This window comes from Myotis nattereri (assembly GCF_964212035.1).
Source record: "Myotis nattereri genome assembly, chromosome: 5".
NCBI classification, from domain to species: Eukaryota; Metazoa; Chordata; class Mammalia; order Chiroptera; family Vespertilionidae; genus Myotis; species Myotis nattereri.
In genome coordinates this window covers 17,382,145-17,408,350 of record NC_138080.1, presented here as the reverse complement: position 1 = coordinate 17,408,350, position 26,206 = coordinate 17,382,145, and the positions used below count along the sequence as shown (strand labels likewise).

General features: G+C 43.6%; 1 pseudogene across 1 annotated transcript; it reads right to left on the bottom strand.

Annotated features, from left to right (window-relative positions):
- Positions 1-314: 314 nt before the first annotated feature.
- LOC308519347 (60 kDa heat shock protein, mitochondrial-like) lies at positions 315-22,397 on the bottom strand (annotated as a pseudogene). Its single transcript has 5 exons — positions 22,262-22,397; positions 21,197-22,028; positions 20,273-20,936; positions 598-655; positions 315-370 (listed from the first exon to the last, which is right to left on the bottom strand). The product of its transcript is annotated as a 60 kDa heat shock protein, mitochondrial-like (transcript).
- Between the last annotated feature and the right edge of the window lie 3,809 nt (positions 22,398-26,206).

The following is a 26,206-nucleotide window of genomic DNA, read 5'->3' as shown; positions in this document are numbered from 1 at the left end:
AGGCTGCCAGCACCTCGGACAGGGTCTGGCACCCAGAGACTGGGTGTTTGCTGACATGAAGGAATGAATGAGTGGTTACATGAGGGTGTGGAGAGTGTATCCAAGGTGAACAAACACAGCCCCTGCCTTCAAATAGTTCACAGGACCCTTGTAAAAGAGAGAAATTAATGAATATTTCCCATCCAAGGAAACAAATGCCGTAACAGAGACATGTATAAAAGCACTATTTGAACACAGATGAGGGAATAATTAAATCTGCCTCCTATGACTAAGTCTTATCTTTGCTTATGAGTTCTGTAAGGACAAACTGCACCTTAGACGCTGTTGTCGTCCCCACTGCAGCGGTTTCTACAGGCCAGCCCTGGGCAAGCTGCAACCGAATCAGCCAGGGGGCCTAAAAGCCACCACTGATGTCTGGTTCTGATTCTGCAGGTCTGAGCAGAGCCCAGGGTGTGTCTTTGTTTCCTGGGCATTTCTGAGCTCCTTGGCTTGGGGACCCCCGTGCCACACTGCCCAGTACAGGGCGAGGTGCATCGTGAGGGCCGGCGGGCCTGCCTGAACTGGAAGAAAACGATCGCTGCCCGTTCCTTTCTTTACCTGACCAGCCCCTGCTGACGGCGGGGTAAATCACCATGTGTGTCTGCAGCTCCTGCGACTGGCGGGGAGAGGGGGAGACATGCGAGCAATCACTCCTTTCCCCAGCATGATGGCTTTAGTGTCGCTCATATCTCTTCACAGGGATGGTTATTACCAGCCTGATGGGTCCTTTTATTTTTATTTTTTTAACTGAGCAGCACACAGGCATTCTCCTCTCTGTCCTGCCCCCTGTGAATATCTCATGGCAGCCCCGGGGGTATCATCTCCTCTTTCTTATAGGGGGCGGGCCAGGTTGAAGGGCACGCGGGAGTTTGGGGGTGTGTGCTGATGTCAGATATGAGCCAGGGCCACAGAAAGGTCGATGAACTTCCATGAGCTCTGGTGCTGACACACTGGGGCCTGGGCTCAGCAGGCTGGTGCCTGGTGTGCAAGTCAGGGAATGGCTTCCCTCCAGCACTGGGAAGCCTCTGGAATCTTTGACTGGTCACGGTGTCCTTACCCTGACTTGTCACTGGGGAGGATGCTATGCACGTGTGGCTGGGAAGCCAGGGCTGACCAGCAGGTTTCCTGGATGCTGGTGACCCCAGAATTTTTATGCAGGAAGGACAGGGGTGGAAATATGTCCAAGGGAGAGTGAGAGATCTTTTCTAGAAAATAGGTTTTATAGCAGGCACATTGCTTGTACTTGGATTGTAGGTTGGGTAGGGGGAGCCTAGGTGTCTGATGAAGGTTATAGGGAGAGAATACTAGAGTCCCCCCCCTCCCCCCGCAACACCGATGCCACCTGCCTGTGCCTCTCAGGAATGCCACCTATGTTCTTATGGTTGAATCTTGGAAGCAAAGTTTCTCCAAACCTTATCTCCCCACCTCCCTTCTTTCTTCACTCCCTTATGCCAACTAAGATCATCACAAAAGCAATAGATTCTTAGCTCGGCTTGCTTTTAGCATTCTGGCTGCCGATGGGCAGACACTATGCACATCATAGACTTTACTCCAGGTACTTGGAAATGAGGAAGCAAGGGAAGGGGTTTCAGAGCAGGCAGGGTCGTCCCAGCGAACATGGGCTCAGGCTCATGCCTTTTGCAGAGGGAGAGCCTCTGTCCTGCACACAGAGGGACCCCTTTCCTCTTCTTCCATAGCACGGAGAGGTGGTGTTTGACTTTCCAGCTCATGGTACCATAGAAATAGCAAAGTAGAAGGGAGCAGAGATTGCTAGGAGCAGGCATAATGATAGCGAGAAAAGGAAAGAGAGACAGACAGGCAGGCAGATAAGCGGACTGAGTGAGTGACGCGCCGAGCTGGGCACTCCGATGGGCAGCACTTGGCCAGGGGCCCAGGTGGCCACATGGGGGGGCGTGGGGCCTGGGAATCAGAACACCCAAGTTCACACGCTTGTCCTACCCCCCGCCCCCTGCGCGGCCTTGGCCCAGTCTGTTCATTCTCTAGGAATCAGCTTTCTCATCCGTAGAAAAGCAGTAATTACAGCCCACATGCCCTTGGGCTCTATCCAAGGAGGGAACAAGGGTCAGGGTGCTGATCTCTCCTGCCTACTCTTCTGTTTGCTTGGCACAAAAATAACACGCTTGTTTGTTGTATAAACAACTTACTAGTAAAAAAAAAAAAGAGAGAGAGATGGAGTGATTCAGAAGTACATGGAGTTAAACGAGAAAATACTCTCTCCCTTTTCAGACTACCTCTTCCCCCAGATCCGCTTCCTCCTTCCAGAAGCAACCACTGTCCCCAGACAGAACGCATCTCTCAGACCTCATAGTGCTTTGCCAACCTGTGTGGAGAACAAAGGTGGGGATGGGAAACCAAGAGCCCATTGTACCGCAGCGGGTGTGAGGGCCTCTCTGTGTAAGAACTCTGAAAAAGGACGTCAATTCTGAATGCAAAAACAAATAAACAAAACACTGAAAAGTCTCGGTGGAGTGCGGCACACTCCGTTTAGTGGGGCAGGCAGGCACTGGGTGCTTTCGGTAAAGACGCCCATGACCGCTTCCCCTTACACAGCGGTTCTGGTGGTGAGAGGAGACCTTCCGACACTGGCAACTCAGGTGGAAAAGCTCATACCCTCTCCTTGCGCTGCAGTTACCATAGGGTTACAACACATACAACTTGTTGACAAGTTAATCCCTCGCAGGTATGCAGAGCAGACACCAAAAGCGACAGCGAAATCTTTCTCCCCCGTTTCCTTTAGCAGCGGGTACAAGTTCGTGTTGATCTTTGTTTTGTGTCTGTGTCTGTTTCTTTACTCTTCCTTGATGCCCTTTCCCCAAGATTTTCAATGGGAGCTGCATTAGCTAACCAGCTTTGCCTTGCCTTCATTGGGCCCTGGCTTTTCTGGTTGGATTTTGTTTCTTCAGTCCCTCCTGTCTGGCTATGGCCATCCTGGAAGTGGGGAATGTGCCCCTGTCTCTGTGTGGGCAGCTCAGTGTCGTGTTCTCTCTGTTTTGCAAAGAAATGCCGCAGGGTGGAAATTCGCCCAGGCTCAGTATCAGGAGTCCCCGAGTTGAGATGAGCGGTGTGGTCTTTCATGTCACTCCTTGGGGGTTTCAGATTTCTCCTCTGTCGAATGATGTTTCCAGCTCGGATGTTTTTGGATTCTAGGATTCTGTGCTTAATTGTGGTTTGCCTGTTAATGTTTGCCTACAATGGGACTGGAAGTTCTATTCCGGCCCCTGTGGCTGGGTTCTTTGGCCGCCTGCAGACCCAGATGCAGCCCCCAGGTGTGGGATGCCAAGGAGAGGGGCTGGTTACTCCTAGGGGATCCATCCACCCAGCTCTGCCTGCGGACTCAGGCTGGAGAATACAAAAGAGTCGGCACTTCAGAGGACCCAGGGTGTAAAGCTTTGACCATTTCTCACTAAGAAGACAGGCTTAAATTAGCCTCAATGTGGGGCTCAAGAAACCACAAAATTATAAAAGTTGAGCTGAAAGGGTTTCTAAATAGCTTTTAAAAATTTAGTTTTTTTATGCCTGGCCAGTGTGCTCAGTGGACTGAGTGTTTTCCCATGCACCAAGAGGTTGCTGGTTCGATCCCCGGTCAGGGCACATATCCGGTGTGGACTCGATCCCCCGTAGGAGGCATGCAGGAGACAGCCGATGGATGATTCTCTCTCCCCCCCCTCCCTTCTTTTATCTCTACAATCAATAAAAACATATTTTTAAAAATTTAGTTTTTTTAAATCATAAAAATGCTACATGGCCTGGTTAAAAAAAGAATTCCAACAGTAGTTAATGGTATAAAATGAGAAGGAAAAATATGCTTGATCTCCACCCTCAGTGCCACACCACAGGGAATCTGCTGCAAAGAGTTTCTTACGCACGTGCTGAGAACATGTCTACGCACAGCCATGCATTTACATACAGCCTTGCACCCACTCAGCTCCACCTGCACTTGGGCTCACACACAAAGGGGGCCATTTCATAAAGCCTGGGTTTTGCTTTTTGCATTTGATCAAATGTGTTGGAAATTTTCCACGCCACCGCTCAGGGGTCTGCGGTGTGCTCTGTAAGGCCTGGCTTTGCCGGAAGGGAGGAGGCTGGCCGCAGCAAGCAGTGGACGCCAGATTTTTCCAGCTGTTGTCAGAGCAAACAGTGCTCAGAGAGTCTTTACGTCAGTGTTTTCTCAGGTTTGATCCTTGGAACACAAGCATTTAGAGATGCTCAGTGACAGAAACAAACAAACAAAAAAGCCAAACACACAAAATATGGTTTAGAGGTTAAACGTGGTAAGTGAGTGCAGCCTTAGATTCCCCTCTTCCACTAGCCTCCCGCAAGCTCCAGAAATCCACCCAGGAAGGAAACCTAAAAACATGGCTTCACGCAACATTTCTCAAACTTGCCTTTTTAAAAAAAATATCCTTATTGATTTCAGAGAGGAAGGGAGAGGAGAGAGAGAGATAGGAATATCAATGAGAGAGAATCATTGATAGGCTGCCTCCTGCACGCCCCCTACTGAGAATCGAGCCCACAACCTGGGCATGTGCCCTTGACGAGAATCGAACCCAGGACCCTTCAGTCTGCAGGCTGACGCTCTATCCACTGAGCCAAACCAGCTAGGGCTCTCAAACTTGTTTTGGACCATTTCACTGCTGAAAGCATTCTCTCCCAGTTACCTACGTTGTTTGAGTGTAAGTGCACAGCTGCTACCGTTGTACATGAAAATGGAGATTCTCCGAGGAAGACACCTTGAAAATGCTGCCCCTTTATCCACAGACGGGGCCGAGCCTCAGAGAGGGAGTCACTTGCATAAGGTTACGCTCATATTTAGTGGAAGGAACAAGAAGGGAACCCAAGGCTTATACCTTTTCCTCCATATTGCGTTTGAAAGCCCCTTCTCAGGCCATAAAACATTTGAACCAAAGCTCACTGAGTGTGGCAAGGAAGCTGTGTCATAAAATATGCCTGGATATCATCTGGGTTAAAGAAAAAGTGAGTTTAAAGAATGCAATTGCTTTAATAAGAACAGTTTGGTAAGTCAATTGGCTGGTAACAAGGTTCACACTCACAGAGCTTCATATGTCATTTTGGTAATGCCACAGTGTCCTACCAGGAATTGTCTGACAAACTCAAATCTCATCACAATGTATGGTCCTGACAGAGGTGAGGTGGCCTTGGAGCTGGGGGTTATGGGGCTTTCCCTGGGGAGGGGGAACCTTTTGACTTGACCTTTCAAAGCCTCCCCAGAAGTCAGATGGGGGAGGTACATGAGGCCTGTGATACAGATTTTATGTGATAGCATCACAGGGTGCAGAGATATCTGGCTAAACGTTACTTCCGGGTATGTCTGTGAGGGTGTCTGCAGATGGAAGTAGCTTCTGAATTGGTGGACTCAGTGAGGTGGATAGTCCTCCCCATTGTGGGTGGGCATCACCCAATCTGCTGAGAGCCTGTTTAGAACAAAAGGGGGAGGAAGAAGGAATTCGGCCCTTCTTGCCTGTTGCTTGAGCTGCAACATTGCTCGGTGCTCCTGGTCCTCAAGCCGTTGGCCTTGGCCTGAGTCACCCCACTGGCTCTCCTGTGTTTCCATCCTGGGGCTTGCCAGCCTTTATAATTGCATGAGCCAATTCTGTATATTTCTTCACATATATCTCTTACTGGTTCTGTTTCTCTGGAGAAGCCTGAGACTAAGGGTGTAGAAGCCAACACGTTCTCAGCTTCTTGTGATTGCATTTTGGAACGCTTAGAAAGCTTTCTAGAACAGACTCTTAACCCACTCAAGGAAGCTGCTTGTCTGTGCAGACCAGATCTAGAGAACCTCTGTAGAGTTCAGGAAGGAAAGAAGGAATAGAGAAGCTACTCTGGGCTAGGAGTATTATCCAAGCACACTGTCTATTGTGAACATTATATAGAAAATATCTGAACATTGCATAGAGAGGGGAATTGAAGACACAGAGATAAAATGACTTTTCTAGAGTCACCCTGAGCTGAACTGATATCTCCAGGGGATGGTTCTGAGTTACTGGCAAGGCCAGTCAGAAATCTGTCTCATGATAAATCTTGTCTTTAGATGGGCTGTGTGGTTTCCAGGGCTCCTGAGAGTCTGAATGAATATGACCCTGCCAGACCCTCAGCGGCAGAGCAGCCATTGTATATATGGTATTGGGTAAAAATTAGGTCCACGATTTAAGGGCAGTCTTATCCCGGCCTTTCCTAGCTGTGTGATGTTAGACAGCTTATTCAGCCATTCTATGCTGGTTTCCTCAGCTGTGAATTAGAAACGATGAAACCCACTTTCCCATGCTGTTGGAATTTAACATAAGTAGGCGAGCATGCTTAGCTCAGTCCTGGCATATGGTTTTGATCCATCACCTTCCTCATGCTGGGTCACACTGGAGGTCCCCATGGCTGACCTCTCCTATAGTGTCACACAGAGATGGTACCGTTCTTCTGGTGCATCGAGTGCTGCTGTGGGTCCTGGTTGGCTTTTGCTGTCTATGTTGGATGGCTGAGACCAGACAGTATTTGCTACATGAAGGGCCTCACACCTATTGGGTGCTCCATAAACATTTGCTGGCTGATTGGATAATTGATCTCCCATTCTCCTCCATCACTAGCGCTTGTCTTTTTTCTTAAACTGTTTACTTATTGCCTGCCCCTGGAAGCTCAACCGGTATCCAAGGACAATGAGGTGACCTCCATATTACCCACCTGCTTCTACTCATTGACTAAGACAGCAGCTTTTCCCTGGACCAGCTAGGATGTTTTCCCCTTGGGGGCTCAAGCTCTTTCTTGGTCTTGCTTCTCATGGGGTTGGCACCTACTGGGGTCACCTGGCACTCCCTTCCAGGAATTATGGCACTCACTGCCCTCATCATTTCTCCCATCTTTTTCCTGTATTGATAGCTGTGGGGTGCTGGGTTGCCATGACAACTGATTGATTAGCATCCAATTCCCGGACAGAAAACATGCAGCTATAAAGAATTACAAATGATGCCTGATTGTCTGCTGCCAATAGGCTGATTGCTGCCATTTTCTGGCAGGTAGCTCAGCCCTAACAGGAAACCCTGTGCTGTGCAATTATTGAGGCTTGATTGATGCCTCGCTATAGTTACAATCTGTGGTGTTCCCAGCTCAGGAGATTTTTTTTTTAAAGAAGAAAAAATTTCCTTTCAGATGGAAATTCTTATAAATGAGGAAGAAGTATGGCGTGGGGGAGGGAAGTGGGGCTGGCAAGGCAGGTGAGTATGGGCTAAGCGCCCAGTTGGAGTTTCAGAGGTGATGAAGGGAGAGGGGGCAGGAGCAGCGGCACATGGCTGGGGAGAGGGGTGAAGAGATGACCGCTGCCTGTGCCCCCTGCCCCCTCCACCTTCTGGGCCTTGCAGCATGCTAAGGGTGGTTCAGAAATCACTTCCAAACTCCAGGCCTGAAAAAGCAGGGGTGTGTGGGAGGGAGAACAAAAAATACAAGGGCCGCAGGTGGTGTGCTGCTCAGGCCAATTACTGAAGGGCTCTCCTGAGTCTACATCATTTGTGCTGGGCAGAGAGCAAGCACCTGGGCCTGGAAGTAGTCAGGGAAAGAGGCCATGGTGCCAGGTGGACGCTGGGCGGAGAGTGGGCCGGTGTGGGGTTGAGCCTGCAGTGAGGCTGGTGCACAGAGGCTTTGGGGCAAAAGGAAAAGGTTTTTTATTTGACCCAGGGACAAGGTGCCTCTCTGCTCCTTAATCGGATAAATACTTCTCAAGCTGGTAGAGAGGGAGAAAGAGAATGAGATATTTGTGACTGTTAGGGCCAGACTTATTGCTAAAGATGCAGTCTTTTTTTTTTTTTAAATATATTTTATTAATTTTTTTACAGAGAGGAAGGGAGAGGGATAGAGAGTTAGAAACATCGATGAGAGAGAAGCATCGATCAGCTGCCTCCTGCACACCTCCTTCTGGGGATGTGCCTGCAACCAAGGTACATGCCCTTGACTGGAATCGAACCTGGGACCCTTCAGTCTGCAGGCCAACGCTCTATCCAGAGAGCCAAACCAGCTAGGGCAAGATGCAGTCTTTTTGTTAAATTCTTGAAAGTAGTACAGAGTCCCCCATTTCCCCCCTTTGCCCTCATCCACCCAGCCCTTGCCCCACCCCCGGTCTTCGCCACACTATTGTCTGTGTCCATGGCCTATGCATTTATGCATATAAGTTCTTTGGTGGCTCTCTTCCCATCCCCCACCCGCTGAGATCTGTCAGTTTGTTACATGCTTCCATGCCTCTGGATCTATTTTGTTCGCCAGTTTATTTTGTTCATTAGATTCCACATGTAAGTAAGATCATGTGATATTTGTCTTTCTCTGACTGGCTTATTTTGCTTAACATAATAAATAATCACCAGGTCCATCCATGCTGTCACCAAGAGTAAGAGCTCCCTTTTTATAGCTGCATAGTATTCCATTGGGTAACTATATCACAGCTTTTTTATCCACTTATCTATGAATCTACTGATGGGCATTTGGGCTGTTTCCAGATCTGAGCTATTGTAAATAACACTGCTATGAGCATAGGGGTGCATATATTCTTTCTGAGTGGTGTTTTTGGGATTCTTAGGCTATATTCCCAGATGTGGGATTGCTGGGTCAAACAGCAGTTCCATTTTTAATTTTTTGAAGAAACTCCTTGACTGTTTTCCACAGTGGCTGCACTAGTCTGCATTCCCACCAGCAGTGTGCTAGAGTTCCCTTTCTCCACATCCTTGCCAGCATTTGCTGTTGATTTATTGCTGGTAGCCATTCTGGCACGTGTGAGCTGATAGCTCCTTATTGTTTTAATTTGCATCTATTTGATGGTTCGTGACATTGAGCATTTTTTCTTATGTCTCTTGGCCATCTGTATGTCTTCTTTGGAGAAGTGTCTATTTTTTGCCCAGTTTTTTAGTTGGATTGTTTGTCTTTCTTTTGTTGAGTTATATGAGTTCCTTATATATTTTGGAAATTAACCCCTTATCAGATGTATCATTGGTGAATATATTCTCCCATACATACAGTGGGATCCCTTTTCATTTTGATGATGGTTTCTTTTGCTGTGCAGAAGCTTTTTAGTTTGAGGTAGTCCCATTTGTTTAAATTTTCCTTTGTTTCTCTTGCCCTAAGAGAGGTACTGGCAAAAATCCCATTATATGACATGATTGAGATTTTATTGCCTATGTTTTCTTCTAGGATTTTTATGGTTTCCACTTTGCTGAGAATTTTTATTATAAACTAGAGGCCCGGTGCATGAAAATCGTGCACTCAGAGGGGTCCCTCAGCCCAGCCTGTGCCCTCTCACAATCCGGGAACCCTTGGGTACAGTCCCTAGGCTTGGCCTGAGATCAGGGCCTATCAGGGCTTTCCTTCCTCCGGCTGCAGGCACCTGGCCCCACCCCCACCACTGCCACTGCTTGCCATCTGTGTAGCACTACCCCCGCCTCCCCTGCCACTGGTGGCTTCCCTCTGCAGGTGACAAGTGTGGGGTGTGGTGGCTTGGCTGGCTTGGGCCTCCCTCTGCGGGGTGATCGCTGGCTGGCCACACACCCACCACAGAGTCGCCGCTAGTGGCCTGGGCCTCCCTCTTTCTTTGCTGAGGGGCTTGGCCAGCCCTGCAAGGAGCCGTCTGCCTACCTGATCACCCCTAACTGCTTGCTGGGGGTGTGGTCAGCCCTGTGAGGGGCTGTCTGCCTACCTGATCACCCCTAAACACTCTTCCTGCCTGCCTGATCACCCCTAACTGCTTGCTTGGGGGCAAGGCCAGCCCGGTAAGGGGACATGGTGGTTCTGGTGTCTGATCATTCCAGTCATTATGCTTATGGTGGCTGACCTTTTATTATATAGGATGAGTGCTGGATTTTATCAAATGCTTTTTCTGCATCTATTGATATGATAATGTGATTTTTATCCTTCATTTTCTTTATGTGATCTATCACATTTATTGATTTGTGAATATTGTACCAGCCTTGCATCCCTGGAATAAATCCTGCTTGGTCATGGTGTAAGATCTCTTTAAGGTATTGCTGGATCCAATTTGTTAATATTTTGTTGAGGATTTTAATATCTATGGTCATCAGGGATAATGGCCTGTAGTTTTGTTCCTTTGTGGTATCTTTATCTGGTTTTAGAATTAGGATAATGCTGACCTCATAGAAAGAGCTTGGAAGTCTTTCTTCCTGTTGAATTTTTTGGAGTAGTTTGAGGGGTGTTAGTTCTCTGAATGTTTGGTAAAACTCACCTGTGAAGCCATCTGGTCCAAGACTTTTGTTTGCTGGGAGTTTTTTGATTACTACTTCAATTTCATCAGCTGTTATTGGTTTATTCAGGTTTTCTGATTCTTCCTGTTTGAGCTTTGGAAAATTGCATGTTTTTAGGAATTTATCTATTTTGCCCAGGCTGTCCAATTTGTTGGCAGATAGTTTTTCATCATATTTTCTTATAATCCTTTGTATTTCTGTGATGTCAGTTGTTACTTTGCCTCTTTCATTTCCGATTTTATTTATTGGGTTCTCTCTGTTTCTTGATGAGTTTGGCTAAAGGTTCATCAATCTTGTTTATCTTTTCAAAAAACAAGCTCTTGGTTTCATTGACCTTTTATATTGATTTTTTAGTCTCTATGTCATTCATTTCCACTCTGATCTTTATTATTTCCTTTTTTCTACTTACTCTGGGCTTTTCGTGTTGCTCTCTTCCTAATTCTCTTAGTTGTAGGGTTAGATAATTTATTTGAGATTATTATTATTATTATTATTTCTTGAGGTAGATCAGGACTACATTTGCTGTATCCCATAGATTTTTGGGTGGTTGTGTGTTCATTTTCATTTGTTTTCAGAAAGTCTTTTATTTCTTCCTTCATCTCATTGGTAACCCATTAATTGTTTAATAACGTGCTATTTAGCCTCCATGTGTTTGAATGCTTTTGAGTATTCTTATTGTAGTCGATTTCTAGTTTCATGCAGTGCCACACCTCACTGTGAAATGTTGGGCAGACTGTTGAATCTCAGTTTTTCTCTATGTAAAATGAGGAATAAAACAGCACTGATTTCATAGGGTATTTAAAAAGATGAATTGAGAGAATGCATGCAAAGCAGTTAGTACATAGCAAGAATTCAGTAAGTGTTGCGTTATTATTATAACATTTAATTCCTGACTTAGAAGTCAAATGCTTTTTATTTAAAAAATATAAAAACAACATAAATGATCACTTGAAAAGGTAACATATATTGGTATACCTCCAGCTAATGTCTTGCTTCTTGTTGAACAGCAGTTATAAAATAGTTGTGTTATGGCCCAAATGTAAAAATAAGTCCACTTGTATTTAGGAGAGTAACTATGTCCACATTTGTAGTACTGTTTAGAGCCATTCAAAACCATCAGCATTGATGTCCCTGACCTGAGATAACCTAGACAGATAAAAGCCGGTTTCCATGGCAACGAGCTTTGCTTTCTCTTCCATCAAATTAAAATCCATTTACCCAAGACTGAATGTTTTGTAAGTACCTTCCAATGAGTTCATTTGATTTACCAAGCTCAATGCCAGCACAGGCAATGTACCATTTGCAACATCAGTTAACTTCTGTCAAGTGTTGGGACGGATTCTTCCTGTATTTGGTTCACTTGTAGTTCAGACTTGACAAGGATCAGTTTCCACAGAGCGTTCTATGCACCTGTGGCATCTAATGTTCTGTAGTCTTTCTGAGGAATCAGAGTTTGGTCAATTTTCTTGGTGAGAAAAGGTTTCAGGATGGTGATACACATTTCTTTGCATGTATCTGAGGGCAAGGCATACATTTTAGGGATTTTGATTCAGCCATTCAATTCCACTGTATTTAAATGGTACTGTTCACCTCCAAGCCACTCACACACTGCATTTTAAAAAATATATATATTATTGATTTTTTACAGAGAGGAAGGGAGAGGGATAGAGAGTTAGAAACATTGATGAGAGAGAAACATCGATCAGCTGCCTCTTGCACACCCCCTACTGGGGATGTGCCTGCAACCAAGGTACATGCCCTTGACTGGAATCGAACCTGGGACCTTTCAGTCCGCAGGCCGACGCTCTATCCACTGAGCCAAACTGGTTACGGCACACACTGCATTTTCACCACGCACCTGCAGAGCCCTGGCTTTCTTTGCTCTTTCCTCAGAGAAGGAAGTAGAGGAACTCTCTGAACTCAGTCTCTGTTTCCTGGTGTTTTTTATTGTCGTTTACACTTTTAAAACTTATTTTTAAAAAATAATTTTTAATTTTTCAATTATATTTGATATACAATATTACATTAGTTTCAGGTGTACTGCATAAGGATTAGACATTGATATACCTTATGAAGTGATCACCTACCTCTAGTACCATCTGACACCATACATAGTTATTGCATTACTATTGACTGTATTCCCTATGCTGTAATTTACATCTCTGTGACTTTTTATAACTGGCAATTTGCACATCTTAATTCTTTTCACCTATCCCCCAACCTCCCTCTCACCTGGCACCCATCAAAATATTCTCTGTATCTATGAGTTTGTTTTTGTTTTGTTCATTTATCCTGATTTTTAGATTCCACATTTAAGTGAAATCATATGGCATTTGTCTTTCTCTGTCTGACTTATTTCACTTAGCATAATACCCCCTAGGTCCATCCATACTGTTGCAAATGGCAAGATTTTGTTTCCTTGTGTGGAATAACTGTTATCGTCATCATTTCCTATCCTCAGCAAGAAAGTCTTTTTCACAACTTACGTTGTCTAGGCTGTTGGAGGGCTGGAAAAATACCCCAGATTTAGGCCAGGCTGCCTGTTGGAGGAGGAAAGAAGAGGACCATGGAAGCCCACTTCACAACTCGGAAATCAAACACCTCCAGCAAGAGCATCGCTGCACGTCCTTTCTTCCTCCGTGTTGGAAATCATCAGTGTTCTCTTCAGCTATTTTCATTCGGAGAAGCCCCAGGAGCTTCCAGGAGCCACGAAGCTGCCTCAGTTCCCTGTCTCTTCCTACTCATTGCACTGGTGGCAAGAGGCACCTGGGCTTCTCTGGCAAGCTTTGGGGTCTTCACACGACATGGCCTCTACCTCGTGCCAGGTTTCTGCCACCTGTTCTGCTTGGAGAAGACAGATAAGGGCGGGGAGGGCGAGGAGGCCCCTGCCAGTTGGCAGGCATGTCTGTCAACCTAATGCCGAGCTGAGCAAGCTGCAGCCTTTTAGTCTGGAATGGCCTTGGAACAAATCGGTGCAGGAATGGCGAGATCCTGGCAGAGGGCAAAGGGAGCCCAGATGGAGAAGAAAGCTTGAGAGGTTAATAGGCTTGGAGCAGGCTTCACTGAAGGCATCAGGGGATCCCGTCAACATGCTTCCCTGGGCTCCGTGGGCGAGGCTCCAGGAAGGGACCCATCAGCTTCTCATATGCAGCAGCGCCTACCCCAGTGCCCTGTTGTTTCACTCCATGACTAGCTTACAATACCAGGCTTCTCTAAGGTGGAAATTGAGTCTTCATCCCTCCCTGGGTCCCCAGACTTTAGGCAGGGCCTGGCAGCGAATCAGGACTCACTTAACTTTTCCTGATTTGAATGGAATTGAAGGAAATTGGTGGAATATGTTTAGGGCCAGAGGGAGAGAAACACCTGGGTGCCTTAGACAAGCTAACAAGTTGGCACACCTTTAAACAGTATTGCTAAATATTTTCTCAACAATTATTTAGGGAAGAGGTTGAAGGCTGAGTGAACAAAGAGCTGTTAAGGAGGACCCCCCTCCCCCGCATATACCTCACTCATGTTCAGACCCCGTCAGATAAAACAAAGATGTACAGCGAAACAGACCCACCCTCCTCAGAAGCATTTGAACAGTCAGTTGTTACTTCAGCCTGCCCTTGGGGTGGTGGTGATGGAGGTCTCTACATGGATATTTCCTTCGTAGGAGTTCTGATAAATACTTCCTCCACCAGATTTCTAATGATGTTGTAATGCCTATTGGAGCAGGGCTCCAGCCCTGGCCTGATGCCGTTGGCCTAATCCAATGTGCAAATGCATCTATCTTTAGAAATGGGGTTAAGTCAACTACTACTGATTTTGTTTTGCTGTGTTAAAAAAATGTGTGTATTAGTATAACAACTTTAAAGGCCCTTTCAACAGAAAAATAAATTACTCTCTATCACAAGAGTAATAGGTTTTATTTTTGTGTATTCTGGAGACTTTGGCCATAATCATACATATTTTACATCAATGTAATTCTAGAGAACATAAAATTTTCTTTCTTCTTTCTTCTCTTCACATTACATCAAATGTTTTTCTATATTGTTCCATTCTTTTTCTATTTTAATAGCTGTACGCTATTTCATCAAGTGGATAAACAAACTATTTAGATTGTTGACATATTTTCTGCTATCATAAGCAACCATGCAATGACAATTTTGTGTTATAGCTTTTTTTTCTTGTTGAAATTATTTTGTTTAGGGTTCATTTTTAGGAGAAGGATCAAAGGCAGAGGTGTGCTGGAGCTGGGTCACACCAGCTTGTGAGAGCCCATTTTGCAAACCTCTTGAACTCTCTTGAAATCAGCTGTAATAGGTAGGATGATTTACACCACAAAAATGGACAAATACTGCAAATCAGGGCTTTTTTGTTTTGTTTTTGGAGAGCTGGCTTGCTAACAATACTGATCAAAGGGTATAAACTTGTTTATAGTGCTTGCTATATTACTGATTGCCATATTATTTTTAAAGAACTATATATAATATATACATATAACACATATATATCCAGTTTAATTGAGACATTTTAATTTATTGAGGTGTAATTATGAAATACTTAAATTTCTTCAATAGTTGCTAAGTTGTGTTTTGTCAAAAACCCCCCTTCCCACTGGGTTTGAGCTCCCTTAATACAGGTTGTCCCCCAAAGTGTATAAACACTGTAACAGCTGATAGCTCAACTTTGAAAATGAAATGTACTTTAATAAACACTGCCTTTATAATTATTCAGAGTGTGTATGTACATTTTTTTTGGAGGGGACACCCTTTATATCTGATTCTTAAATTTAGAGAAAAATGCAAAAGAACCAAGATAGCTAAAGCAACTTTGAAAAAGGCAAACAAAGTTGGAGGACTTGTCACTACTTGACTTTGAACTTATAAAGCTCTAGTAATTCAGATAATGTGGTGTATGTGTAAAGATAGACAAATATATCAATGGAACAGAATAGAGAGTCTGGAAATAGACCATACATATATGGTCAATCTATTTTCAACAAAGTTGCAAAGGCAGTTTGGTTAGTGGAGAAAAGATAGTCTTTTCAACATATTGGGCTGAAATAAATAGATATCCATAGGCAAAAATCCCCCAAAACAACAATAACAAGAACATTCTACTTATTCCTTGCACCGTATACAAAAATTAAATTAACATGGATCAAATACCTGTGAACCCCCAAACTATACAACTTCTCAATGAAAACATAGAAGAGAATCTTTGTGATCATGGATTAGGGAAAGATATCTTAGCTATAATACAAAATGTATGATCCATTAAAGAAATACTTAATATTGTAAATAACACTGCAAGGAAAAAACCAACTTCATAGATAGACAATAGCATGGTGATTACCGGAGGGGAAAGGGATGGGGAGGTAAAAGAGAGGATATGGGGATAAATGGTGATGGAAGAAGACTTGACTTTGGGTGGTAAACACATAATACAATACAGATGATGTATTATAAAATTGTACTCTTGAAACCTATATAATTTTATTAACCAATGTCACCCTAATAAATCAAATTAAAAACTTAATATATTTGACTTAGAACGTTTGCCTTTCAAAATATATTGAGATAGTAAACAGGTGAGCAGAGACTAGAGGCATTTATTCACAAATCAGAAATCTTGACTTCAGAATTTATGAAGCATTCTCAAAATTCAATTAAAAAACAGTTTATTATTATTATTATTTTCATAAAAAACAGTTTTTTAAATGGACAAATGTAAACAGCACTTCACCAAAGAATACACTGTTGGTAAATAAGCACATGGAAATATGCTTAACATCATTATTTATGAGAGAAATGCAAATTAGAAGCACAATGAGAAGCCATTCATTACACACCTATCAGACACCCCTGAATGGAAGAGACGGACCGTCTGAAGTGCTGGTGAAGACATGGGGGAACTGGAACCCTCAGCTGCTGCCGGGAACGTGAAATAGCACGGCCCCTTAGGAAAGCAGCGCGGCTGTTTCTTAAAGAGTCAATCCTACACCTGCTATATGACCTCACTAATCCACCCCTAGGATTTTATCCAAGAGAAATGGAAGTGTGTGCTCATGTAGAGACTTGCACATAATGTTTGTAGCAGCTTTATTTTGTCATAGCCCTAAACTGAAAGCAGCCCAACTGTCCATCAAACTGAATGAATATAATAAACTATGGTATATCTGTTCAGTGGAATACTAGATAGCAATAAAAAGGATTACAGGTGGGATATACAACTTGGATAAATCACAAAGTAATGTGCCAGGTAAAAGAAGCCAGACACAAAAGAGTGTATGCTATATAATTTTAGAAATGCAAAATAATCTTTTTTTATACGTCAATTATATCTTTCTTAAAAATTAATTAATTAATTAATTAATTAATTTATTGTCTAAAGTTTTACATATGTCTTCTTTTTCCCTGATTGATCTCCCCTCCCCTAGTCATTCCCATCCCGGGCAAGCCCCCACCGTCCCAGTGTCTGTGTCCATTGGTTATGCTAATATGCATGCATACAAGTCTTTGGTTGGTCTCTAGCCATCCCCCCGCCCTCCTGCCATTTGTCTCTGGATCTATTTTTGTTCATCAAATTATGTTGATCATTATATCCCACATATGAGTGAGATCATGTGATATTTATCTTTCTCCGACTGGTTTATTTTGCTTAGGATAATGCTCTCCAGTTCCATCCATGCTGTTGCAAATGGTAAAAGTTCCTTCTTTTTTATAGCGGCATAGTATTCCATTGTGTAGATGTCCCACCGTTTTTTAATCCACTCATCTGCTGATGGGCACTTAGGCTATTTCCAAATCTTAGTTATTGTAAATTGTGCTGCTCTGAACATAGGGGTGCATATATCCTTTCTGATTGGTGTTTCTGGTTTCTTGGGATATAGTCCTAGAAGTGGGATCAGTGAGTCAAATGGGAGTTCCATTTTTAGTTTTTTGAGGAAGCTCCAACTGTTCTCCACAGTGGCTGCACCAGTCTGCATTCCCACCAGCAGTGCATGGGGGTTCCTTTTTCTCCACATCCTCACCAGCACTTGTCATTTGTTGATTTGTTGATGATAGCCATTCTGACAGGTATGAGATGGTACCTCATTGTTGTTTTGATTTGCATCTCTCGGATGATTAGTGACTTTGAGCATGTTTTCATATGTCTCTCAGCCTTCTGTATGTCCTTTTTTGAAAAGTGTCTATTTAGGTCCTTTGCCTATTTTTTTATTGGATCATTGATCTTCCTTTTGTTAAGTTGTATGAGTTCTCTGTAAATTTTGGAGATTAAATCCTTATCTGAAATATCATTGGCAAATATGTTCTCCCATGCAATGGGCTTTCTTGTTGTTTTGTTGATGGTTTCTTTTGCTGTGCAGAAGCTTTTTATTTTGATGTAGTCCCATTTGTTTATTTTCTCCTTAGTCTTCATTGCCCTAGGAGCTGTGTAGTAAAGATACTGTTACGACATATGTCTGCTATTTTGCTGCTTATGGAGTCTTTTTGGATTTTTATAGTTTCCTGTCTTATATTTAAGTCCTTTAGACATTTTGAGTTTGTTTTTGTGTATGGTGTAAGTTGATGATCTACTTTCATTTTTTTGCATGTATCTGACCAAATTTCCCAGCACCATTTATTGAAGAGACTGTCTTGACTCCATTGTATGCTCTGGCCTCCTTTGCCAAATATTAATTGAGCATAATGGCTTGGGCAATTTCTGGGTTCTCTGTTCTGTTCCATTGGTCTACAAAATAATCTTTAGTGAAGGAAAGCAAGTCAGTGGCTGCCTGGGGATGCAAGAAGTGGGCAGTGGTTTGAGGAATTGGATTACAAATGGGTAAGAAGGAAGATTTGGGTTTTGATGTATAGGTTCATTATCTTGATTGAAGTGATGGTTTTATAGGTGCTTCCATATGTAAAAACTTATCAAATCATATATTTTAAATAAGTGTATTTTATTGCATGTTAATTATACCTGGATAAAGTTGTTAAAAATGATTAAAAACTGTGAGCATAAGCTCATCGTGCCATGATATACAGTATCCAAAAATGATATTCCATCTAAAAGGGAATGTCCCCCAAATTTGGCCACTATGTTTCCTATAAACATCAATATTATAATATAAGGCAAACACAAAAATTACATAGATATGTCATTCATGAAATGGACAGAAGGTAAATCACACCAAAAATTTCCACAATTTAATCAAGAAACGAGATTCTATGATGTTTTAGGATAAAAGTAAATATGGAGTCGCTCAATAATTAGCTTGAGAACTGCCAAAAAACCCCTAGCTCTGTGGTCGGCAAACTGTGGCTCGTGAGCCACATGCGGCTCTTTGGCCCCTTGGCGTGGCTCTTCCTAAGCCTTAGGAGTACCCTAATTAAGTTAATAACAATGTACCTACCTATATAGTTTAAGTTAAAAAAACTTGACTCTCAAAAGAAATTTCAATCGTTGTACTGTTGATATTTGGCTCTGTTGACTAATGAGTTTGCCGACCACTGTCCTAGCTGATGCCTTTCTATATGGCAAAGTGGACTTGCCTGGGTCTGGGGCTGTAGAGTAACCCTGAAAACCTCTGCAAACTAGTCATTCACATGGTAACTAGTCATATTATAACAGGGATCACCATGTGTTAATAATATTATCTAATCTTTGCTTAGAAAGAGCAGAGTCACAAGTGCAATTGAAGGAATATTTTTAATTTATAAGAAATTTGGTCAAATTCAGTAATAGCCTTTGAATGTTATTGGAAAAACACACGCACACACAGAACCACCAAGAAACACATTGCCAGGTTCTGCCCATTTCTTTTTTCTTTGACTTTAAACAAATTTTTATTACACAAAGTTCACATAATTGGGTATTTCTCTACTTTGTATGCAATTATTCTTACTCTCCACAGAAAGGCTACTTCTTAACTTCTCATCGGGCGATGGCAAGCACTAAAATCCTGATATTAACAGGATAGTAGTAAAAATGCCTCAGTGATTTAAGTTGAAAGTAATACATTGCTACATGGCTCTTGCATTTAGTTACCAAGAATGTTCAAATGTATTTTTATTCAAAAATACAAAATAAACTATCTGTAGGCATGGACAATGACAGCAGCAAATCATTGTATGTTATCAACTGAAACCAGAAACTGATGTTATAGTGATTTTCATTAAAAAAATGTATTTATTGATTTCAGAGAGGATAGGAGAGGGAGAGGGAGAGAGAGAGATAGAAACATCAACGGTGAGAGAATCATTGATGAGTTGCTTCCTGCACACCCTATACTGGGGATTGAGCCCACAACCTGGGCATGTGCCCTGACAGGGAATTGAACCATGACTTCCTGGTTCATAGGCCAATGCTCAACCACTGAGCCACACAGGCAAGGCTTCTTTTGTGTCTGTTTTCTTAATCCTCACCATTGATTTTTAGAGAGAGTGGAAGGGAGGGGGAGAGACAGAGAGAGAGAGAGAAAGAGAGAAATGTCGATGTGAGAGAGACACACATCAATTGGTTGCCTCTCGCACTAACCCCTATGAGGGCTAGGAATCAAGGTATGTGCTCTTGACCAGAATCAAACCTGGGACCCTCAGTCCACAGGCTGATGCTCTATCCACTGAGCTAAACCAGTTAGGGCTATAGTGATTTTCTTAGACATTAACCATCCTTTTCTTCAGTCATTTTCTTCAACCGACTTCTCTGAAGTTACAGGTGAGGAGCACTGCCCTGAGCTTCCTCACATAGTTCTATTAATGACAGAGAAGCATTATTCCAGGATTAGAACATGCCACCTCTCATTCCAGGGTCCTTCTCTTCTTCCTTTTTAAAAATATGCATGTTTTTATTGGTTTTTAAAGAGAGAAGAAGGAAGAGGGGTACAGAGATGGAAACATCAATGAGAGAGGAACATCACCGATTGGCTGCATCCTGCATGCACCCCGACTGGGGATTGAGCCTGCAATCCAGACATGTGCCTTGTCCAAGATACAAACCGGTGACCTCTTGGTTCCTGGGTCCCCCTCAACTGCTGAACCACACCAGCCAGGCGGGTCTTTCTCTTCTTCAGGAATTTCTGTGACCACAACTTCTGCTGTTGTTAACAGAGAGGCCAATCCAGCAGCATCCAATAAAGCAGTTCTTACAACCTTAGTTGGATCAATGATTCTTTTTCCCACCATATTCGTAAAATCTACAAGCATAGTGTCATAACCAGGAATTGCGAGTGCTTTTTAAATAATTTCTATACCAATTTTTGGATCTTCATTAGCTGAATCCTAGGCTGGAATGCACTGGAGCAGGGCACAACCCCCTCCCAGAAAAATGCCCTCCTCAACAGCAGCTAGTGTAGCATTGAGGGCATCTGTGACTCTGCCTTTATTTTCCTTCACTTCAACATCACTTGTCCCACCAACCTCCAGCACAGCTACTCCCTCTGAGAGTTTTGCCAGATGTCCATTGAGTTTTTCCTTTTCATATTCACTAGTCATATTATCTAACTGCTCAATGATTTCTTGAATATGTTTTTCAACTTGAGCCTTGTCACCTTTTCCTTTCAAGAGCATGGCATCACCTTTGGTCACAATGACCTCTCCAACTTTTCCTAAGTCATAAGGCTGAATGTCTTCAAGATTTAGAGTCAAGCCGAAACCGGTTTGGCTCAGTGGATAGAGCGTTGGCCTGCGGACTGAAAGGTCCCAGGTTCGATTCCGGTCAAGAGCATGTACCTGGGTTGTGGGCACATCCCCAGTGGGGGATGTGCAGGAGGCGGCTGGTCGATGTTTCTCTCTCATCGATGTTTCTGACTCTCTATCTCTCCCCCTTCCTCTCTGTAAAAAATAAATAAAATATATTTAAAAAATAAATACAAATTTATTAAAAAAAAAAAGATTTAGAGTCAATCTTTCTTCTCCCAACACTGCACCACAGTAGCAATAACCATGACTGTAAGCTGGTTCTTTCTATTGTCACCCAAATCTTGAGCTCTGACTGCTTCAAACTGAAGACCAACTTTTAGCTTATTCAAAACAAGTGAACTTAGAGCTTTTCCATCCACACATTTAGCCATTATGACCAAGGGCTTATGGTGAGTATTGGGAGTTTCAAGAACAGGTACAATGGATGGAACACTAGACATTTTCTTTTCACTCAATAGAACATAGGCATCTTGGGATTTACATTTCTGACCTTTTGCCGTATTAAATAAAGTGTGGAGAAAGATAACCTCGATCAAACTTCTTGCCTTCAATCATTTCTAATTCATCATCCAGTGTTTTTTTTTTTTCATCCTTTACTGTGATGACGCCCTTTCTTCCAGCCATTTTCATTGGGTTGAAAATTATGTTGCCAGTTTTTTTGGTCTCCATTTGCAGGAATTGTAGCAGCCTGAACTCTTTCTTCAGGGGTTGTTACAGGGTTAGGCTACTTCTCAAATTCAGCAATTACAGCATCAACAGCTCACATCACGCCTCTCCTGATTTCCGCTGGATTAGCAAACCTTCACTAACCTCCTCAAAGCCTTCCTTGGAAACACAGCATTCCGGTACAGAGCAGTGGTGGTGCCATCCCGGCCTCTTCATTTGTATTATTGGCAACATCTTGAACAAATTTAGCACCAATATTTTATATTTATCTTTTAAGTCAATGGACTTTGCAACGGTCACACCACTTTGGTTACTTTGGGACTTCTCCAGCTCTGTTCAGTAATCACTGTTCTTCCCTTTGGCCCCATAGCAATGGCTACAGCATCGGCTAAACCAGACGTGGGCAAACTACGGCCCGCGGGCTGGATCCGGCCCGTTTGAAATGAATAAAACTAAAAAAAAAAGAAAAAAAAGACCGTACCCTTTTATGTAATGATGTTTACCTTGAATTTATATTAGTTCATACAAACACTCCATCCATCCTTTTGTTCCGGCCCTCCGGTCCAGTTTAAGAACCCATTGTGGCCCTCGAGTCAAAAAGTTTGCCCACCCCTGGTAAACGGTCTACACCTTGAAGCATTAAGGCTCAGACACTGGCACTAAATGTTACATCTTTGGCATAAGCTCACGTGAGAGGAGGAGCCAGTGCTCTGGACACTGGCCTACTCTGGTGAAGGACTTGGTGTGATCGAAGCATTTCAGTGGCAGGTGAGGGACCAGGTTCTGCCTATTTCTGACCCTAGATTTCTGCTTTCATCTCTTTGCCTGGAGCAAATGTGGTCTGAACTCCTGCCCTGAAACACATGGACACTTATTCCAGCCTAGGAGCAGCCCCTGCACCATCATCCTTGGATCTCAAGAGCAGAACTGAGTGGGCTGGATTAGGCAGCAGATTCCTGACCTCCCACCAGATCTGTACACACAGCAGGACTTGTCTTTTTCATGGTACAAAAAAACCTGGGCAAAATATTTTAAGCAAAAGAGGATGTTGACTACTTCAAGTGATTGAGAAGTCCCAGCAGAGGGCTGGCTAGATGCAGGCCTTAAATGATGGCATCAGGCCTGGTGGCTCTCTTTCAACCTTTTTTTCCTTCTTGTTGTTTCCAGATGGTGGCCCCTGGAAGCTGTGATTGCAGTTCCAGGCCTGGTATCCTCTCAGGGTTAAATCCAGTGGGAAGGCGAGCTTCCATTCCATAAGAATCAAATGCAGCAGCTGGGTCACTGAATCCATCACTGAGATCAGGGATTAGGAGGTCTATTGTGTGTGCCTTATGGTCTGGGATGTGAGAAGGAGTGTTTTCCTAAAGAACCTGGAGGAATGCACTTCCCACAAGTGCGGTAGGCAGTTGCGGGGTGAAATTCACTGATGGCCCTGGATTCAGCGTGTCTGGAGCTCATTTCTGTTTCTGCCCTCTGCCCAGTGAATCCGGTGAGCTCGGCTTTCAAAAGCTTCATTAAGTCCTAGGCTGATTTACTGTTAAAGTCTCAGGGAAAAATATTTCAGGGAATCTAATTTTTGAGATGAGGAAGAGTAGAGAGAAGAAAGACTGGATTCTCAAGCTCTGGAGTTTTAGGCACTTCATTTAAGCAGCTAAAGTTGGAGAGAACACATGGTGTAGAGTTGGACCACAGCGAAGCAGACACAGCCTCATTGTTATCCATTTTATGCTGTGTGTGGGCGTCTGGGGAGGTCCATCCCCGGAAACTCGGATGTCCTGGATCCTCATATTTAAAGGAAATGGATTTAAGGAGACTACATCTGTGAAACCTTTTCCTCAGGTGTCAGGCTTAATCCTAACATTAATAATGAGGCTAACCATGGCAATAACAATAAAGCAGGCATAAAAAATATATAGATAATTAGTTTGTAGCAGAATTTCTCTTTGGGAGAATGCTGCCTTATCTAGAAGGTTGATAAGATGCCTAGAGTAGAAACTCTTAGAACATATATGCCGGAAGCCAATTCCAGCATGTCATAATTGCAAGAGTTTCATCAAAAGGTTGATGGAACCTGGGGACTCAACAAGGGCTGAGTCACATATGTTGTCACTTGTTGGGAATGGCTGAAGGCATTTCCCCAAACCTGAAAAGGCATGATTGCTTGCGCTCAGGGCACCTTAATCTACATGTTATTGTCCCCTACTGGCCAAACACCTGAACAGCCATAGGCGATTCTTCCATTCTGACAATGCTTCTGTATAAGAAACCCTGACCCTTTGAAGTGTATATCTCTGCCTCGCCTCGGGACAATTTGTGTTAATAAAAAGCGTGGGGTCCTGAGATGAGGAGATCTTAGTTTCTTAAGCTAAAGCTCCTCTGACCCCCAAGTGCCTTTCAAAATTATGCTTTGTCCCTGGACTCATACTTAAGTTACACACAGCCCCTTTTCCAGATTGCTGAACCCTTTTTAATGCTGGAACAAGAACCCCGGCACATAGACATTAACAGTTGCAAAGACAATAAAACAGAGAAAAGGGTTTTCTTCCTGAAAAAATGTTGATAGTAAACTGTGAAGTACATGGAGTGAAGTGGCCCATGCAAGGTCTAAGGGCATTTTAGAGAGAAAAAGCTTAGTATTCCAGTTTAAGTTCTTTGCTTCACTACCATGTACAACCTCTCTCTTGCACCTTCAGTAAAGTCTACTAAACACACCAATGGCTGTGCCTGAGTGTTATTCACTCATTTATTCACTCAGTGAAACCAAGGTCAGGGTTGGATTTCCCGCCTGAGTCAGTATGGAACGCCACAGAAAGAGCCTGTGTGAGATGTTGGATGATCCATAAATGGAGTGAACAAGAGCTCAGAGCTGAAGGAGTAGAGGAATGTCCCTTAGGAATTTTACAGACGTTTTCCAGTACATTTCAGACATCTAAATAGAATGGAATTGGAGGTTGAAGTTTTCTCTAACCAGATTTCAAGGGACAGGAAGGTCCAGTTGATATCTACTTAATAATGACAATATTATTTATTATTTATGTGCTAATGTTAGTTGTTTTGCTGAGTCTTTTATATATCTGGCAAGATGAAGTGTCATCTTGATGTTTCTTATTCTTATTGCATTTGGTTTATTTGCTGAATAATGTTGACCCCCATCTGGGTTGACATGGTTACTTATTCACAATGTTTTCTCGGTTATCTCCAATTAGACAGCAAACTCCGCAAAGGCAGACATCTACTTATTTCATTGGCCAACTTTTAAACAGCACTTATTAGCATCATGGTACCAGCACTTAGGGATCACTCTAGAGATGTTACCTACTATTAGCATGGCAGGCAGCCAATAAATGAGTGAAATTAAATAAATAAATTAATTAAATGAGTTAATTTTGTAGATGAAGAAGCTGAGGTCCAGAGAAGTTTGCCGACTTACCAGGAGGCCATGTGACTAAGGGCGAGCAGTGTCAAGGTGCCATTGCAGATTCCAGCTCCGGCTCAAGCTTGGTTCTCACCACCTCGCAAACACTGGGGCAGCTCTTTCAGGAGGAGCGCGGGTGAAGCTGGTGTTTCTGTGCCAAATGTGGCTCCCTATCCCACAGAGTTTGGGAGAGGAATAAAGAGGCACCCTGAAATAGCCCGAACCCAGGGGCTGAGGCACAGTCGGCTCTCCTGGGCCCCTGCACAGAGTCCGTGAATTGTGGGAGCACAGCCTGCTGTGTCTGGCTGGTGCCTGTGTGGTTACATCGCATGCCTGTGCCGCCATGGAGCTCCCTGAGATCTTACCTTGGGAGGTGGTGAAGATGAGGGGGCCTGTGGATCGCAACCCACTGGAAGGTCAAGGCTGCCTTGCATAGACCTTGGGGAGGAGGAGAGTATGAGATGGCTTCTTTATTGTGGAGTTTCACGTTTGTAAACATTTCGGTGTGCCTTTAGCAGGGTAACTGTGATGCATCCACCCAGACACTAGCTTATCACCAGCAACTCACTCAGTAGGAATAACATGCTTACACGCCAACCTGCAAGGGGGTCGCTGCGATCTCCTTAAACAGAAAACATCAAGCACACCACTGGGCTTCCATGCACCAGGTGTTGTGAAGATGCCACTTCTTTTCTCATTTGTTTTCCTCTTGGTGGGGCCCCTCGCTCTGCACCCAGAAGTACCTGAGTCTAAAGCAGCGGTTCTCAACCTGTGGGTAGCGACCCCTTTGGGGGTCGAACGACTCTTTCACAGGGGTCGCCTAAGACCATCAGAAAACACATATATAATTACATGTTGTTTTTGTGATTAATCACTATGCTTTAATTATGTTCAATTTGTAACAATGAAATTGGAGGTCACCACAACATGAGGAACTGTATTAAAGGGTCGCGGCATTAGGAAGGTTGAGAGCCACTGGTCTAAATCCTCTGTCCAGGTGGCTCCAACCGCCCCTGCTGCAGGCAGTGAGCAGCTGAGGACCTGTGTCTGCGCTGGTCCAAGGCAGACTCTCCGCTCCCACAACCAGCCTCCTTAAAGCCAAGGATGGAGGCAAATCTCAAGCTCCTGCTGAGCTCCTGGAATTCTGGCTG